The 18,720-nt window shown below is 38.4% G+C and overlaps 1 pseudogene; it reads left to right on the forward strand.

Moving 5' to 3' along the window:
- Positions 1–15,943: 15,943 nt before the first annotated feature.
- On the forward strand, positions 15,944–17,898 carry LOC110694951 (annotated as a pseudogene).
- Positions 17,899–18,720: the final 822 nt, after the last annotated feature.

Raw genomic sequence — 18,720 nt, forward strand, 5'->3', positions numbered from 1 at the left:
TCTAGTTTTTCATCATGCTTTGAACATATTGTGATCCACGGCGTTGGACGCCTAGGAATTTCAAGTGTAAGACTTTGACAATAGTTGTTTCAAGTTTGTCTTACAAATTTATGTTCAATTAAATTTCATGTTTTACATAAGATTAGACAAAAGTTAATACCACTAGCTAAGACCATCGAGTCGAATCAAACCTACTTGTGGCATTGTCGTCTTGGCCATATTAACATCAAACGCATCAAGAAACTTCTTCAAGAAAGTGTTCTTGACTCATTCAACTTAGAGTCGTTTGAAAATTGCGAAGGATGCTTATTAGACAAGATGATAAAACAGCCATTCTCCAAGTTAAGAGAAAGGGCTAGTGACTTATTAGGTCTAATATACACGGATGTATGTGGACCTATGAGCACACCCGCAAGGCAAGGTTACCGATATTTCATCACTTTCACCGACGATTATAGTAGATATGGCTATATCTACTTAATGTCGAATAAATCTGAATCCTTTGAGAAGTTCAAAGAATTTCAGAAAGAAGTTGAAAATCAACTTGGCAAGAAAATTAAAGCACTTCGATCAGATCGAGGTGGCGAATATTTGAGCCATGAATTCGACGATCACTTGAAATAAAATGGCATTCTTTCAGAGTTGACACCTCCCGGAACTCCCCAATGGAACGGAGTGTCCGAACGGAGGAATCGGACCTTGTTAGAGATGTTTCGGTCAATGATGGGTCTTAGTGAACTCCCTATCTAGTTCTGGAGACATGCGCTACAAACAGCAGCACTAACACTGAATAGAGCTCCGTCAAAAGCTGTTGAAAAGACTCCATATGAATTATGGACTAAGAAACCTCCTAGGTTGTCTTTTCTCAAGATTTGGGGATGCGAAGCATATGTCAAGCGATTAATTTTGGACAAACTTCACCCCAAATCGGATAAGTGTTTCTTTGTGGGATATCCAAAAGAAACCAAAGGGTATTACTTCTACAATAAATCCAAGAACAAAGTGTTTGTTGCTCGTGATGGTGTCTTTTTGGAGAAGGATCACCTTTCCAAAATGACAAGTGGGAGGAAAATCGAACTCGACGAAGTTCGAGAGGACGAGCAACAATGTCAACCTGACAAAACTGACAATCTAGATACTTTGGAAGCATCTCAGAAAATTGGTCAGAGTCAAACAGACAATGTAAATGCTCAACCGATAACCCTACGTAGGTCGCAGCGGCAAAGATCTCAACCAGACAGATACCTCGGTATCGTCTTAACCGATGATTAGGACATCCTAGTTATGGATGGTGATGAGTCGGCGACATACAAGCAAGCTATGACGAGCCTCGACTCTGCAAAATGGAAAGAGGCCATGAAATCCGAGATGGACTCCATGTCTGAAAATCAAGTCTGGGACTTGGTGAATTTGCCCGAGGGTTACACACCCATTGGTTGCAAATGGATCTTCAAAGTGAAGACATACATGGATGGAAATGTATAGATATACAAAGCTAGACTGGTGGCAAAAGGTTATAGACAAGTCCACGGGATTGACTATGACGAAACTTTTTCACCAGTTGCAATGCTAAAATCCGTCCGGATCATCCTAGCGATTGCTGCATATTACGATTACGAAATATGGCAAATGGATGTCAAAACCGCCTTCCTTAATGGGATTTTGGAAGAAACTGTGTATATGACACAGCCAGAAGGTTTTGTCGATCCAGGCAACGATGGAAAGGTTTGCAAGCTGAAGAAGTCCATTTATGGACTACAGCAAGCCAACAGAAGTTGGAGTCTGCGATTTGATGAAGCCATTAGTAAGTTTGGTTTTATCAAGAATCCAGATGAGTCTTGTGTATACAAGAAGGTCAGTGGGAGTGACATTGCATTCCTAGTCCTGTATGTCAATGACATACTGCTCACTGGAAACAGCACAAAATTATTGGAGTCCGTAAAGGGCTGGTTGGGAAAGTGCTTTTTAATGAAGGACTTAGGAGAGGCACTGTACATATTGGGCATCAAGATCTACAGGGATAGATCTAAGAGGATGATTGGATTAAGCCAAAGTACTTACATTGATAAGGTACTGGCTCGATTCAACATGGAGAATGCCAAAAGAGGGCATTTACCCATGTCCCATGGCATAACTCTCAGCAAGAAACAGTGTCCACAAACACCTGTTGAGCGAGAAAGAATGAATCAGATCCCATATGCTTCGCTAATCGGATCGATCATGTATGCCATGATATGTACAAGGCCGGATGTATCGTATTCCCTGAGTGCAACGAGTCGATACCAATCGAACCCAGGAGAGGCACATTGGACTGCGACCAAGAACATCCTTAAGTACCTGAAAAGGAACAAGGATAAATTCCTGGTGTATGGAGGCCACAAAGAACTGGTTGTTGAAGGTTACACCGACGCTAGCTTCCAGACTAACAGAGACGACTTCAAGTCACAGTCGGGGTACATATTCTGTCTGAATGGAGGAGCGTTTAGCTGGAAGAGTGCCAAGTACTTGGCCGCTTCGGAAGCTGCCAAGGAAGCTGTTTGGATTCGCAAGTTCATTAGCAAACTTGGTGTTGTACCCTCAATCAAGGGGCCGATAGACCTCTATTGTGATAACAATGGAGCTATTGCTGAGGCCAGGGAGCCGAGAGAACACCAGAAGGTCAAACATGTGCAAAGGCGATTTCACATGATAAGGGAATGGAAATCCGAAGGTGAAATCAGAATTTGTAAGATCGGCATGGATGATAATGTAGCCGATCCTTTGACTAAACCTTTGCCTCAAGTGAAACACAACAAGCACATTGAGGCAATGGGAATCAAGCATGTTGGAGACTAGCTTTGAAATTCCCTGTACATGTGTTTTAATTAAATAGGATATTTAATGTAAGACACTGTATTAAAACATTCATTAATGGAGTAATTAAATTTTTGTGCAAAGTTATCATTCACTCCATTACTATTTAATTGTGGTTTAGAATTAAATAATGAGTCCATTCGATTTACGGAAATATTCAAAACAGGGTATCAAGACCATGTCATGGATAAAGAAACACCTGTTAAGTGAACATTGAATATTAAATCGAAAAGTGTCCCTAATCAAGGTCATCTAACAGATGGACGATTGATGACCGCCATAGATTAGTGTGGTGATGATTTACAGCACCGTTTCTTGTGCTGCGAGGACGTGACGGTCATAAATCATTTGCACAGGTACAGTTTAGAACTGTAATGGATAAGACCTATGAGAGTACTTTAAGAAAATTTAAATTTTGTCATAAGTACATTTCTCATTATGACTATCGGAACTTATTTCCTCCGACCATGAGTACTGTGAAGTTTTCTTGTTTGAGTACTAGACTCTTTGATGTTTCCAAACGTCTGCCGTAACTGGGGATCATAACGGGAACACTCGGGAGACTATGTCCTCTTAGTAAGAAGAACTTACAATACAAGACTGGGATTGTCCCCCTAATAACAATAGGGAAAATGTTTTGTTGTTTACAAGGCCGCTCGAAGAGTGAGACTGTGAAAAATGCATGGTTGTGCTCACATGGATTTTAGAAATCATCTGCTTATTGACAGTCGAACTCGGAGATCGAGAAACACTTCTGAACGTAATAAGGATGGCAAAGAATCTTACCTTATAGTTCACGAAGAAACATTAAGTGACATAGGAAATGAGTTATATACTGTATGCACACTTGTCCGGAAGGAAAAGTGGGAGATTGAAAGGAATGGTGTCCTTCCAACAAGTGTATTCTTCTGACAGAGGGTTAAGAATTATTACGGAGCTAATTCTTCAGTAAGGTCAAGTGATCGGAATGCCTAGGTGGAGGCCGCTTCCGATCAGTAATATCGAGGTACAATTGATATTACAGCTTGATCTTAACTGAACCCTTCGGGTCGAACCCAATCGAATCACCGATCCGAGACGACGAATTAATCCGAAAGATTCTCCTAATCAATCGCGAGGGTTTCTTCGGGCGACCAGCTCGGTGAAAACTCACCCCGTATTCCATGTAAGTCAGGCCACAGGTCGCACATAAGCCGCCGGGTTGCACGACGGGCGCCGGCCTCGGTGATCATTATTGATGGACCCTCAGGAAAGCCCGGCCAGAACCACACGTGCAAGTTTCCCTGCATAGGCTCAAAGAGGAGGTTTATCCTGGCTGGGCAGCAGGGGCGTAGCGAGTCAAGTTTTTGGAAAATTTAGTATAAAAAAAAGCTTAACCAAGAAAACTATAGCGCGTTAGCTCACCCTCAACAGGAGCTACCCATTTCGATCAATTAGCCAAGATTTTGACCGGAGACTGAGTTCAGGTAAGAAGAGGGTCAATTTTCGCATGTCTTCTTTGCTTTCATGGCCCAAATAGCTGTATTTAATGAGTCGACATAGTTTTACGAATACAGACGTCGGAAATCGAGCCTAGGGCATCGAGACCGAACGTCGCAAAATCACAATCGACAAGTATGAGCGTAGTCATAGCTAGGCTAGGCTAGCTCAACGCAAGCCTAGGCGCACCATGTGTGTGCTAGGCGCACCATGGTGTGCTAGGCACTATCGCAGCCTAGGCGCGCCCTGGCAGCCCATCGCAAGCTAGAAACATGCTAGCATGGGTGCCTGGGTGCGCATGGCAGCCATCGCAAGCCCCAAAAACACCAGGCAGCCCATCGTAAGCTAGCAGCATGCTAGCGTGGGTGCCTAGGTGCATATGGGACCCATCGCTAGCAATGGGCGCACCAGGCACACCATCGCAGACCCTGGTGCTACGTACGTGCGTGCCTGGCATGGCAGCACCGTCGCAGGCACCAGGCGAACCGTGGCAAGCACTAGGTGCTGCGTGCATGGTGCCTGGCATGGCAGCACCATCGCAGGCACCAAGTGCTAGCATGGGTTCCTGCCTGGCATTGGCGCACCATGTGCGTGCTGGCTTGTGTGCTAGCCTTCGCATGGCGGCACCAAGCATCGCACCACATGCGAGGGCTTGGGCGCCAGCATGGTGCTAGGCCAAGCACAGCAGCCTAGCATCACCACGCATCAAGACTGCCGCATGATGCGTGGGTAGTGCGAAGGAGGCGCAAGGTGTGTGTGTGTATGGTGCGAGGCGCAATGCGGCCAGCATGCGTGGCTCGCTAGCAGCACGCATGCTGGCTGTGCTAGCGATGATGCGCAAGGTGTGTGCGTATGTGCGTGGGGCTGCTAGGGGCCAGGGCCAGCACTAGGTGCTAGCCGCGCCCAGCGCCAACACGTAGCACCAGCACAGCCCAGCAGCAGCATGCACTGGCTGGTTGGCTGGGTGCTGGGCAGCAAGGCGACGCTAGCTGGCAGCCAGCTAGCACACCTTGACCCGGTTTTGGGCATGGTGTGTGGGGACCAATACATGGCCTTGGGGATCAAGGCAATGGTCCCCCCAAGCCTTGGTCCTCACTTGGCTTTCTCTATAATTGTGCCATGTGTCGATTTGTGATTGAAATGATTAATTATTTAATTTTGGAATTAAATAATTATCATTTCGCCAACTCTCCCACATTGATGGGAGATTGGAAATCAAGGGATCATTTCCCTATAAATACCAAGCTTGGTATTGGGATTTGATACAACCTTGAGTGGAATTAAAAAGTCAACTCTATGAAAAGAGTAAACCTTTGATTCGTAAAAGTCATAGTTATTTTGTCCGGGTCTTGACTAACCTTCAAGACTTAGGACGCTCGGGTCGGGTCGAGGGTACGATCCGTCGGAGATCTCGTCTTTTTGGGATTTTGAAGTAAGAGCACTTTGGGAGAGAAGCACGCGTCAAAGGTATAATTCTTGTCCTTAATCTTGTTTGATTAAGTTTATTATGCTTGTTTAATTGCTTTTAATTAAGGGGCGGGTCTTGGTGGGTTTCCTTCCGCGTAGTGTCGGGTCACTACGAAACCCTACAAACCTAATTTTTCTTTAATTATAAAAGAAAATAGATGAAAGCATTAGCAACTATTTGGTTGAATTACACGTGGCTCATTTATCAAGTTCTCCTTGTTTAATTTGGCGTTCTCTCTAATTTTTAATAAGTACATCACTTTGACTTTTGTTAACTTTGACATATAATAAATATAATTTTTATTTCTTAAAATGTTTTTTGTAATAATAATCATGCATATTTTTTAAAATGTCAATTTTATAATTTTATTATTAATGTACAATACAAGAAATAAATGGTCAAAGTTATGCATTGACATGCGTAGCAATCATTATAATGTACTTATTTAAAAGTAGATGGAGTAGTGACACATAATGAGAAGCTGATTTTTGTTGTTAGGAGATAATCAAGTAGCGGATTTCATGGCTTGATTGGTCACAAAAGAAAGTATGTGCAGTGTCAAAATATGCTGATTTAATTAGTTTTATAATATCTTCTTTAATCTTTCTCCCTCCCTTTTTTTATTATCATCTGTAAGGATGATTTAGGTTAACCTTCTGGGGTGAACCTGGTTTTTCTTTCCTTATAAAATATAACAGATTAAATATATGTAAGTGCGCTTGTTTGGTTGATGATAACATGGAGAAGCTAATATTTTTAGAAAGTTCTATATTATACATAATGAAGGAATTTATTTACCTATATCGCAACCCTATGAAATATTAAAGTTCTTCATGGGAAGTAGAAATTTCTATGTCTAACCAATCTTTCTTCTTTTTTTTTTTTTTCCTGAAACGACACTGGAAAATAAAGCAATAGTCGAAGTGAGCAAAAAAAAGCTAGCCAACTAATAATGCTGCATCTACTCATTGGGTGGATAATTTAACTTACTACTTAGAGCAAATTTAACGGTTGAGAAAAGAAACATGCTCGCAAATATTAAATATTTCAAACTATTAGTTATACCGTACTATAGTTGCAAATCATGTTGAATAGTTTTAGCAAGAAAATAAGCTTTGTGGGGGTAATCAGTTTGGCAAATATTAATTAAATAAATAATATTTAAAATATTTAAAACAAATTCATTATCAACTAGCTACCTTACCCATTAGAGCAAATTGAAAAGTAGATAAATTTGTTAAAGCTTGAGAAAATGACATGGCATAACAATAAATAAGCCAACCATTGGAGATTTGGAGTTACTCTTATAGTCCAATATTTGTAATGCTAAGTTGGATTCCATACACACTACCATGCATACATAATTTATCTCTATTAAACATAGAAAATTTATTGGTATTGTAGGGAATTTTTCTAACTCAACTTTGAGCTCCACTTTGATCATGTTTTTATGCATGGTGGCGTCCAAAGGGAAGGAACCTAGACATAGAAGAGTCGCCAACAAGTTTTAAGAACTTGTAAACTTTCACGGATGTGAAGTTTACACCCCATTCACGACCACGGAGATCGCTCACTCCATAGTGGTCCGGAACCATGACTAGATGTTCGGGGATGATGGTACGAATCCAACCTAAAAGACATTGAACCCGCCTTAAATCTGTTAGATATTTAGAGTGTTGATGGTTGCGCGCGCTCGCGAACCATGAAGAGCGCCCGCGCAAGGTAGGCGCGGCCGCGCAGAGAGCGCCTAAACCGCGTACCTCTCTGGAAATTGGCAATTTGGAAGGATGAGGTTGGCGCGCCCGCGTGTCTGGTGGCGCGCTCGCGTGTCTGGTGGTACGCCCGCGCGTCTGGTGGCGCGGTCGCGCTGCTGGTCGCGCCTAAACCGCGCCCCTCACTGCCTTCTTGTTGAATTTCGCAACTTGGGTGAGGAGCGCCCGCTCCACCTTAAGGAGCGCCCGCTCCTCGTGGCAGTTGCGGTTTTGTTTTTCTTTTAATTGCGAAATTAAAAGAATGATTGCGGTTAATTATTTTTATCCTCTTTGATTTTCCTCTCTAAGAATACTCTCTTCTTCACAATTTCACTAAGAAACTTGAAATCTCTTCTTGAAATACTCCATCAATTAAGTTTATAATTGAGAATTTGAACATCTTTCTACACATCTTTGTGCTTAGAGTGTAGTGTTCGTCTATTGTATCTCAAAGCGTATTTCTAGTTCAACCCAAGCACCATTGTGGGGGAAATTAACGCTTTAGGAAAGTGTTTACACGCCTTAGACGAGTATCAAGTGTTGAAGACTCACGTGGTCCATGGTATTCTCGTGTTCTTGGTTGTTCATTTGGCTTGGAGTGAGGCAAGTATAGTTCTTCATACTTGTAGTTTAGTTTGATTCTCTGTAATTTTTGCTTTCTAAACTTGTTGGTGTTTGGTTTGTTTGTGTAATTGGTATTATATTACATTGTAATTTATTTATCAATTACATAGTTCTAGAATTTGTTCTAGTAGGAACGTATTTTCTAACAATCTAAAGCTTATTTGGTTGAAGGATCTAGGGATGTCCTTAGTTCCACTACTCCATATTGTTTTAATGTGGATAGTGACCCAAAAACTTATAGCGAGGCCTTATCTTCCCAAGATAGTGCATTTTGGAAAGAAGCTATAAATGATGAGATGGACTCCATCATGGGAAACGACACTTGGGTCTTAGAGGATTTACCTCCCGGTTGCAAATCTCTTGGTTGCAAGTGGATACTCACTAGGAAAAGGAGGTCGGATGGCTCCATAGTGAAATTTAAACCCAGATTGGTTATCCAAGGCTTTAGGTAAAAGCATGGTGTTGATTATTTCGATACCTATGCACCGGTTGCAAGAATTACCTCCATAAGGTTATTGATTGCAATGGCTTCGGTATATAATCTAGTGATTCATCAAATGGATGTCAAAACGGCATTCCTTTATGGAGATGTAGAGGAAGAAGTGTATATGAAACAACCCGAAGGGTTTGTTTTGGAAGGACAGAAAAATAAGGTGTGTGAATTGGTTAATTCATTGTATGGACTTAAACAAGCACCAAAACAGTCGCATCGAAAATTTGATGACACGATTTTGTCCTTTGGATTCAAAGTGAATCAAGCTGATAAGTGTATATATAGCAAATTTGATGATAAAGGTCATGGTGTCATTATTTTTCTATATGTTGATGATATGCTTATCTTTGGTACAAGTCTACAACAAGTAGAATTGACCAAGGAATTCTTAACCTCATCTTTTCAGATGAAGGATTTGGGGGAGGCGGATGTCATTTTGGGCATCAAGATTATTAGGGACAATGATAGACTTACTTTAAGTCAATCATATTATATTGAGAAAATGATCAAACAATTTAATATGTTTGATAAGAGTCCGGTGAATACCCCCATGGAACCTAATGTTAAATTGGTTAAGAATTCGGGGAAAACGGTTTCCCAATTGGAATATTCAAGGATAATTGGATCCTTGATGTATGCCATGACTAGTACAAGACCGGATATTGCATTAGCTGTGGGGAAACTAAGTAGATTTACTAGTAACCCGGGTGTACAACATTGGTTTGCAATAAAAAGGGTCTTGAGATACCTTAAGGGTACGTTAGACTATGGTCTAACTTATAGTGGATTTCCTTCAGTTTTAGAAGGATATTCTGATGCAAGTTGGATCACTTAAAAAGAGGATGACTCTTCTATAAGTGGTTGGGTATTCATGTTTGGGGGAGGTGCCATTTCATGGTATTCCAAGAAACAAACTAACATTGCGGATTCCACTATGGCAGCGGAGTTTATAGCTCTTGCTTCAGCTAGTAAAGAGGCTGAGTGGTTGAGGAATCTTATGTTAGAGTTGCCTTTATTGCCTAAGCCAATATCACCGGTGGCTATTCATTGTGATTCGAATTCGGCTTTGATAAAGGCATATAGTCAAGTGTATAATGGTAAGTCTCGGCATATTTCACTAAGGCATAGCCTAGTGAAAGAGCTTATCAATGATGGGGTCATAAGTCTTGACTATGTTCCTAAGAAAATGAATTTGGCGGATTGCTTTACTAAAGCAATGCCAAGACATTCCATCATATTTTCTTTGAATGGACTGGGTTTATGTCCTAAGACACAAATTTGTGAAACCCAATCTAACGCTTGAAGAAACATAAAGTCTTAGATTCAATGTGGTTGAATTGCATTTTTGTTGTTTGATAGCAATGTATGATGACCCATATTGCTGTATTACTTGTGATGTGTAAGGTAGCGTCTATTTAAAGTTCTCAAAGATTTAGAGTTGAGAAGCTCTAAATGAAGGTGTTTTATCACAAGGACACCATAACGTATATAAGAACCTACCTATATGAGTTCGAAATTTAGCCGCTTCAAGAAGTCTAGATGGACATATAGACTTTGATGAACTTATGAAAGATACGGACACATGGCTGTATAAAAGTGTCAAGTGATGTTAAATTCGAGTTATCTTGTGTGTACTTCACCTTCGAATGGTTGGATATATTCGTGTGATTCAACCCATATGGAAATCACGGAATATGATCACCGTTAAGTGTGTAATACTAGGTGTCAATTCAATCCGTAGGGACATTGGCATTGATGCATGAGATGTGGCTTAATTAATGGAAGTGGAGAAAGTTTTAGAAACACTCTAAATGGGGGAGGATTGTTAGAAATTTAGAGTGTTGATGGTTGCGCGCGCTCGCGAACCGTGAAGAGCACCCGCGCAAGGTAGGCGCGGCCGCGCAGAGAGCGCGCCTAAACCGTGTACCTCTTTGGAAATTGGCAATTTGGAAGGATGAGGTTGGCGCGCCCGCGCATCCTGGTGGCGCGCTCGCACTACTGGTCGCGCCTAAACCGCGCCCCTCACTGCCTTCTTGTTGAATTTCGCAACTTGGGTGAGGAGCGCCCGCTCCTAGAATAGGAGCGCCCGCTCCACCTTGAAGAGCGCCCGCTTCTCCTGGCAGTTGCGGTTTCGTTTTTCTTTTAATAGCGAAATTAAAAGAATGATTGCGGTTAATTATTTTTATCCTCTCTGATTTTCCTCTCTAAGAATACTCTCTTCTTCACAATTTCACTAAGAAACTTGCAATCTCTTCTTGAAATACTCCATCAATTAAGTTTATAAATGAGAATTTGATCATCTTTCTACACATCTTTGTGCTTAGAGTGTAGTGTTCGTCTATTGTATCTCAAAGCGTATTTCTAGTTCAACCCAAGCACCGTTGTGGGGGAAATTAATGCTTTAGGAAAGTGTTTACACGCCTTAGACGAGTATCAAGTGTTGAAGACTGACGTGGTCCATGGTATTCTTGTGTTCTTGGTTGTTAATTTGGCTTGGAGTGAGGCAAGTATAGTTCTTCATACTTGTAGTTTAGTTTGATTCTCTGTAATTTTTGTTTTCTAAACTTGTTGGTGTTTGGTTTGTTTGTGTAATTGGTATTATATTACATTGTAATTTATTTATCAATTTCATAGTTCTAGAATTTGTTCTAGTAGGAACCTATTTCCTAACAAAATCGGCCTCTACTTAATTCTTATGATATTCATGTGCGCTTTTTGATCAACATACATAGATCAAATTAATCCTAAGCATATTTAATCTACGTCGGTTGATTGTTAATGCACAATCAAATCGATTATTATTGGTGATCACTTAAATTAAAATCATATTTGCCTCAATCAAATTATTAATTATCTTATAGACGTGATTTCAAGTACAAATTCCCTTTAATCCTGGAGAAAGAGGCGTGATCAAGCAATAACAATAAATCATGAATAATCAAGCAATGTATAATTGACACGACAATTATCATCATCATATCATTAAAACATCATTAGCAAGATCCTATGCATGATACTAAACGGATTAATAACAAATCCTAGCATGTTACTAATAAAAATCATAATCAAAGGTTTAGCCTAAACATGATACTAGAAATCAATATCAACATCCGAACATGATACTAGAAATCATAAAAAACATCCTAATATGATACTAGGAATTAAAATAATATTCTAAACATGATTTCTACTCCAAAGTCAAGGATTAAGTAATTGAATTACTTAAGTTGATGTTCCTCCCTTCTTGCTATTAAAATAATACACACGTTAGTAACTTCAAGAAAGATTAAATCAACAAAGTAAATAAATCAAATAATAATTGAAATATAGATTTGGGACCAAACCCTCAGAACTATTAACCTTTCACGGCGAGGTCGAAGGCAACTTCGACATTGGCTAGGAGTATTCAAAGCTCGTGAAGGAGGTATGGTATTTGATTAGGGAAAAGTATCAAGGATGTGTACTAGGACGTGTTTAGGCTAGGCTAAGAAAGGAATCAAGAGAGATAGAAAGTATTAGAGAAGGGATTATATAATGATTGTTGGTGAATGAAAATGGGGTGAAACGACCTATATTTATAAGGAAAAAAGTTGGTCGAAGGATCAGAAAAGAGTCAGAATCCGACTCGGAGTAAAACATTTCTCATCGCGGCGCGACAGCTTTATCACGGCGCGACAGGTCCATCGCGCGCGATAGTGCTGTCGCTCAGCGATGGTTTTGGAAAGATAAGATTCGTACAGAATCCAATTTTCAATCGGATTGGGTCAATCAAATTTCCGTACGTATTCTATTTTGACCGGGATTAAGATCATTGAAAAACAGATGTTTTATCCGATGTAAAATTCTTAAATCTTTATCTTTTCAAAAATAGGATAAATTAGAACCTTTTAGAGGATTCTAGAAGCTCACAATAAATCCTAATGGATTTAGGATCGAAAACAACCTTCTAGAAGATTCTAGAAGCTTGTAATAAATCTTAATTGGTTTAGGAATGGGATTAAGATGGACCCTCCACGTGATCATTGGGTGGCAGGTAAGGTTTGGTTCGGGCTCGATATAGTATTTTAGCAATAGCTTCTTCGTTATAAGTCAGATTTGGGCTTATAATATATCGTTGGAAAGATTTTTTCAAACCCCATCCAACTACACAATAATTGGACCAGGATTATGGACTAAAATTGACTAGTTTGGACGTTTTTATAAAGAGGACATGAAATAAATGATTTTCAAAGACACTAAATAAATGACTTTGGATTAAAACATTTAAGGAAAGGTTTGAAATGGTTAAGGCCTAAAGGGAATTCATGAGACTCTTCAACTCTTCACCTAACTCGATAATCAAAGGCGTGAATGGTACTCAACACTGGGTTTGATTTTTGGGAGACACAATTAGGTGTCTACAGGTATAATATGAACCAAGATTTTTCGAAGCAAATCGTATAGCACAAGATGTAAAAAGTAGTAAAAAAAAACAAAATATTATTAAACTTATTGGTCTCATACGTTTAGATGACTTAATAATAAGGATAAATAAGTTCATTTAATATAAGGGCTAATAAGTTTAAGTAATATAAGATAAGGGCTCATTAATCCAAATTATAAAAGATAAGGGTTAATGAATTTCTATAAGGTGTAATAACACGATCCAATAAGGTCCAATAAAATGAGATGATATAACATAAGGGTTGATAAGTTCAGATGAGATAATATAATGGTTAATAGGTTTAAATAAGATAGTTTGATCAGGATTAGCTAATAAGATAAGTGAAATTCAGGTAAAGAAACACTCTTAAAATGTTTGTAGTTTGTAACGTACCTTGTGTGTAGCCGGATTGCTTCAAACATGATCTAAAAGCAACTAAGCAAGTCATGTTATATTGCCTGAAAAACCATCGTTGATAATTGCATGGTATGATCTTATGAATGATTTAATTTAATGACACATACAACGTATATAGGTCCACTCTGATTAGATCTCTCTAGTACATATATGTATACCTTCCCTATCACTACACTCTAGAAAAAATAAATAAATAAATTAAGAGCAGGAATCAACATGTTGAAACTAATCTTCAACGTAAATTAAACTTTATCTTAAAACCAATTGATAATAAGTAATAACGAGTTAAATAACATGAAAAATTTGTACTTCCTCCGTTACATATTAGTTTTACAATAACGACTGGTAAATGCACTAATCTATTTTTACACGTAAAGACAGTTAGTTTCAACTCACATTGCATGTGGCCTTTAACCATTCAACAATTCCTTTTACACATAAGCCTATCTTTCTCTTGCAATCTAAGAAAGTAATAACATTATAAATGAACCATTTTTCAAACTTCCAACTTGAGGTCAAATAAATAGCATCGATCATCCACCTCTTAAGGTAATAATTTTTTTCGGACATCTTACTCCAAACTAAATTTCAATTCCTCTCCATCTTACTTCAATTAATTCAAATCAATAGATTGATATCATATTATCATGACATGCATTCTTGTAATACCATGAAAATTTTTGTGAAAAAAATGTCGTTATATTATCTTCTATTGCCTTTTGCCTTCACGGGATCGTTTGGTTGGATCATTTGGAATGGATTGGAATGGAGTTAGAATCCATTCCATCAACTTTTTTGTTTGGTTGAGTTTTTCAGTAATAGAATCTCATACCTAAAGGGTTTTAATTCCCCCTCCCCCCTCTCCCATACCTATGGAATCTCATACCCACCTCTCTCCCTAAGATTTATTATCCATTCTATTTAATGAAGTATAGAATCCATTCCAACAATAAAACTAAACTACTTTAGATTAGTATGCGTTTTAGAATCCATACCTATCTAGTATGAGATTGCATGCCAATACATTTTAATTTGATGAAACAAACACCCCTAAAATATATATTTTACGCTTAGGTAGTTGGGTTATAGCTTGAAGTGCAAGACTCTAGTTCAATTATACACGGAAGCTAATTCTATCCTACAAAACTTTATATTTTAGCATTGTTTTTCTCTTTTTAATGGAAATATCTATTGTACAATTTGCTAGTTGTATCTTTTTTTAGTACTTGATGGTTACATGTTTGACAACCATCTATCTTTAAATTAAAATCGTCACACTAAGATTGCTCCATTACTAAAAATGGATTCATTAACGGCATTAAATTTGCTTCAATTCTTTAATGTTATATTTTCTTCATGCACCTAAAAAAAAAAATAAAAATAAAAAATACCAACTCCTTAAAACGGAAACTAATGAATACCAAGTATGGATCAATTTTAGTGCGACGGGATGAATACAAAGTGTTTAGGGGTGGGACTTCGGTTTGACGGTTCGGTTTGACCTAGGTGCGAGTCGGTTTCGGTTTGGAGCGGTTCGGGTTGAAACGGTTTGATTTAGCTGACGGGTCGGTTCAATTCGGTTTGGGTTAGTCACGGGTCGGTTCGGTTTCGGTTTATTTCTTTACGGTTTAAATTCGGTTTGGGTCATAAGCGGGTCGGTTTATAAACAATTCGGTTCATGCCGGTTCAGTTTGAAACGGGTCGGTTTAGGGGGCGGGTTTACCCGGGTTGATGTCGATTCGGTTTACAAACGGTTTGGATCATGCCGGTTCGGTTTGAAACGGGTCGGTTTAGGGGCAGGTTTACCCGGGTCAATGTTGGTTCGGTTTATAAACGGTACGGATCATGCTGGTTCGGTTTGAAATGGGCCGGTTTAGGGGAGGGTTTACACAGTCCAATGTCGGTTCGGTTAATGAACGGTTCGGATCATGCCGGTTCGGTTTATAAGCGGTTTGGGTCATGAATTCATGATTGTTTTAAAGATCGCGTCATGACCATGATTTAATGAGTTGATACTTAGAATACGATAAATCGATAATTAAGGAAGTACAAGTACTCAATCAGATCGACCAACAAGTGTTTTAAACTTTTAAGTTTTAATAATCAGATATGTTTATCGATTATACGTACATACCAATGATTCAATGAGGCAATGATAGTATGATAATGATACCAACCGTACATTTGTACGATATGATATACATAATAATTAAATAATTAATACATAATTACATATACATTAACAATATCGTATTGAATCAATTTCCATTTCCAAACATTGCATTTGTTATAGATTATAAGTTACACGAGATTAAATGGATTCGTTATTTAGTTTGTTACTTTATTTAGATTACTAACTCAAACAACTTGATAAGTTAAATGGACGAAATCACTAAAGTGGTGATGAAATCATTATTCAATATTAATGTACAAATAGTCAAATATACAACGGTTAGATTGAATACCCATGAGAAACAATGGTTAGACTTAGATTTCATTACTTTATTAGTTATTAGTATTATTACTTATTATTTTATTAAGTTATTAGTTTATTACATATACAGTCACAGACTCACAGATATGTATACGTATAGAGATGTCAGATATTGATATACATTAAGTCATTTTCTATGTCGTATTGAATCAATTTCAATTTTGAAACATTTGCATTTCTTACAATTTATAACTTACAAGTTCTGAAGCACACGCAATGCGTGCACGATTTTCAAGGTGTTACAATTTATAACTTACAAACCCATTATGAGCTATTACTCTTATCAGCCGTTTTACTTGCACAATTACACTTCTCTCTCAAAAATTTCACCTCCCCTCCTTCCAATTCTACTTCCCGCCAAACCAAATCCTTTGAATTTCCTTTTAAACCACTTTACCGCCAATAACTAGCCCCCAAATCCGTAATCCGTGTGCCCAACTCCAAATCTAACTAAAACCGTCGATTATACCCCCAAATCAACGCTCCACATCCTTTCCCTCAAAACCTCGATTTTCAAAACCACCTCCCTATAAATAACCGCTCTCTTTCTCCCTCCCAAATCACTCACATTCTCACTCCACCCTTCATCTTATCATCTATCATTTTCTGCAACCCCAAACTTTCTCTCTCTAAAACCTTCACTTTCTCTCTTAACATCAACAATGGCACGAACCAAGCAAACCACAAGAAAATCCACCGGTGGAAAGGCCCCAAGGAAGCAACTCGCCACCAAGGCAGCCCGTAAGTCAGCCCCAGCCACCGGTAGAGTGAAGAAGCCTCACCGTTTCAGACCTGGAACCATTGCGCTTTGTGAGATCACGGAGTGAAGAGCACTGAGCTTCTCATCAGGAAGCTTCCATTCCAGAGGCTTGTCAGAGAAATTGCTCAGGATTTCAAGACTGATCTTCGTTTCCAGAGCTCTGTTGTTGCCGCTCTTCAGGAGGCTGCCGAGGCGTACTTGGTTGGTCTGTTTGAGGATACTAACCTTTGTGCGATTCACGCTAAGAGGGTTACTATTATGCTTAAGGGTATTCAGCTTGCCCGAAGGATTCGTGGTGAGAGGGATTAATTGGGGGTTTTGATTGAATTTGAATTTCTAGGGTTAGTGTTTTGTGATAATGGTAATAGTAGTTTGATGATGTTTCAGTTGATAAATCTGAAATCTAATCTGGGTAGTAGTGATAGTAGTTTCATTATGTATTGGTATATGTATTGTGAATTTTAATCAATGAAAATGGTGACTTTTTTTAATTGCTTGTTGATATTACTCTAATTTTAATGCTATTTATCTGCTGGATTTGTGGTAGTGTTATGAAATAATTGTGGCTAAAGAATGGTTTAATTCGTATATTATGGAATAATGTTTTAATTGTTTGTTTTCTTCCTGTATTTGGGATTGATTGAAATTGGGCTTATTTGAGGTTTGGTTAAAACTTGGTCATGATAATATTGGATTTTATTGTGAATTGTTCTAATTTCTTCTTAGGCAAATGGGTCTTTCGAATTTTCAAATTATTAAGTTGTTAACAATCGAATGATATTGTAACTTGGTCAAATTTTAAATTGAATGGTGTGGTATAAATGTGAATTGTGATTGACTGATTGGAAATTGTAACTCCATAGTATTGATAGTCTAGGAGATTTGTAATTGTACTTTTGAGAATTTGATTCAACCCGAAACATGAGCATTGAAGAGAGATTAAAGTACAATGATTCTGAGGAAGAGGAAGATGATAATGTGCTAGACGCCTAGACTACATATGTTCAGTTACCATATCAAATTCTACACTAAGCTCAGATGTAACCAGACGATTACAAGAGCTATTTGATATAAACCGTTGTATAAACCTAAGTTGTTTAATTAGATCTACATTTAGTAATGTTTATTGCATTTATTTTAAAATTTATATTTATTGTTACCTTTGTTAAATTAAAGTATATATATAAATATATAATAATACTAGTATGTTACATTTGATATTAATTAAAATAAATAAGTAATATAAAACGATATTAATAATGCCGTTGGACTAGATCTAGGTGATATAAACCTTTGTATAAACCTAAGTCGTTTGATTAGATCTACATTTATTAACATTAATTGTATTTACTATTTAACCATTCAGGTTGTAAATAATTCAATTTGAATTAAGCAATTTGTAATCGGATCAGTTTAAACAGGTTGCGATTCGAAAACAGTTCGATTTTAACGGTTTAACGGGTTATGGCAGTTCAGTTTAGACGGTTAGCGGATTATAACGGTTCGGTTTATACAGTTTTTCCTGCGGTTTAAACGGTTTTGGTTCATAAACGGGTCGGTTTAAACGGTTAGCGGGTTACAAATGGTTCGGTTTAAACGGTTTTTTTTACGGTTTAAACGGTTTCGGTTTATAAACGGTTTGGGTCATTAACGGGTTTATAAACCATTCGGTTCGGTTTCGTTTCGGTTCGGATTTGAGCAGTTTGGTTTGTTATCGGTTTACGGTCCGTAACGGGTTGACATTGAGCGGTTCGATTCGGTTTCGGTTTGATATTGAACGGTTCAGTTCGGTTTTCGATTTAAATTTATCGGTTTATAAATGAATCGGTCCGTGATGGTTCGATTCGGTAACGGGCGGTTTCACGGTTCGGTTTGAAAAGTCCCACCCCTAAAAGTGTTTCATTTGTTTTGATTCTAAAGTGAGTTAATCACCGAGTACGGAGTAGTAAGTTACAATA

Source organism: Chenopodium quinoa, unplaced genomic scaffold, assembly GCF_001683475.1.
Source record: "Chenopodium quinoa cultivar QQ74 unplaced genomic scaffold, ASM168347v1, whole genome shotgun sequence".
Taxonomy (NCBI): Eukaryota; Viridiplantae; Streptophyta; class Magnoliopsida; order Caryophyllales; family Amaranthaceae; genus Chenopodium; species Chenopodium quinoa.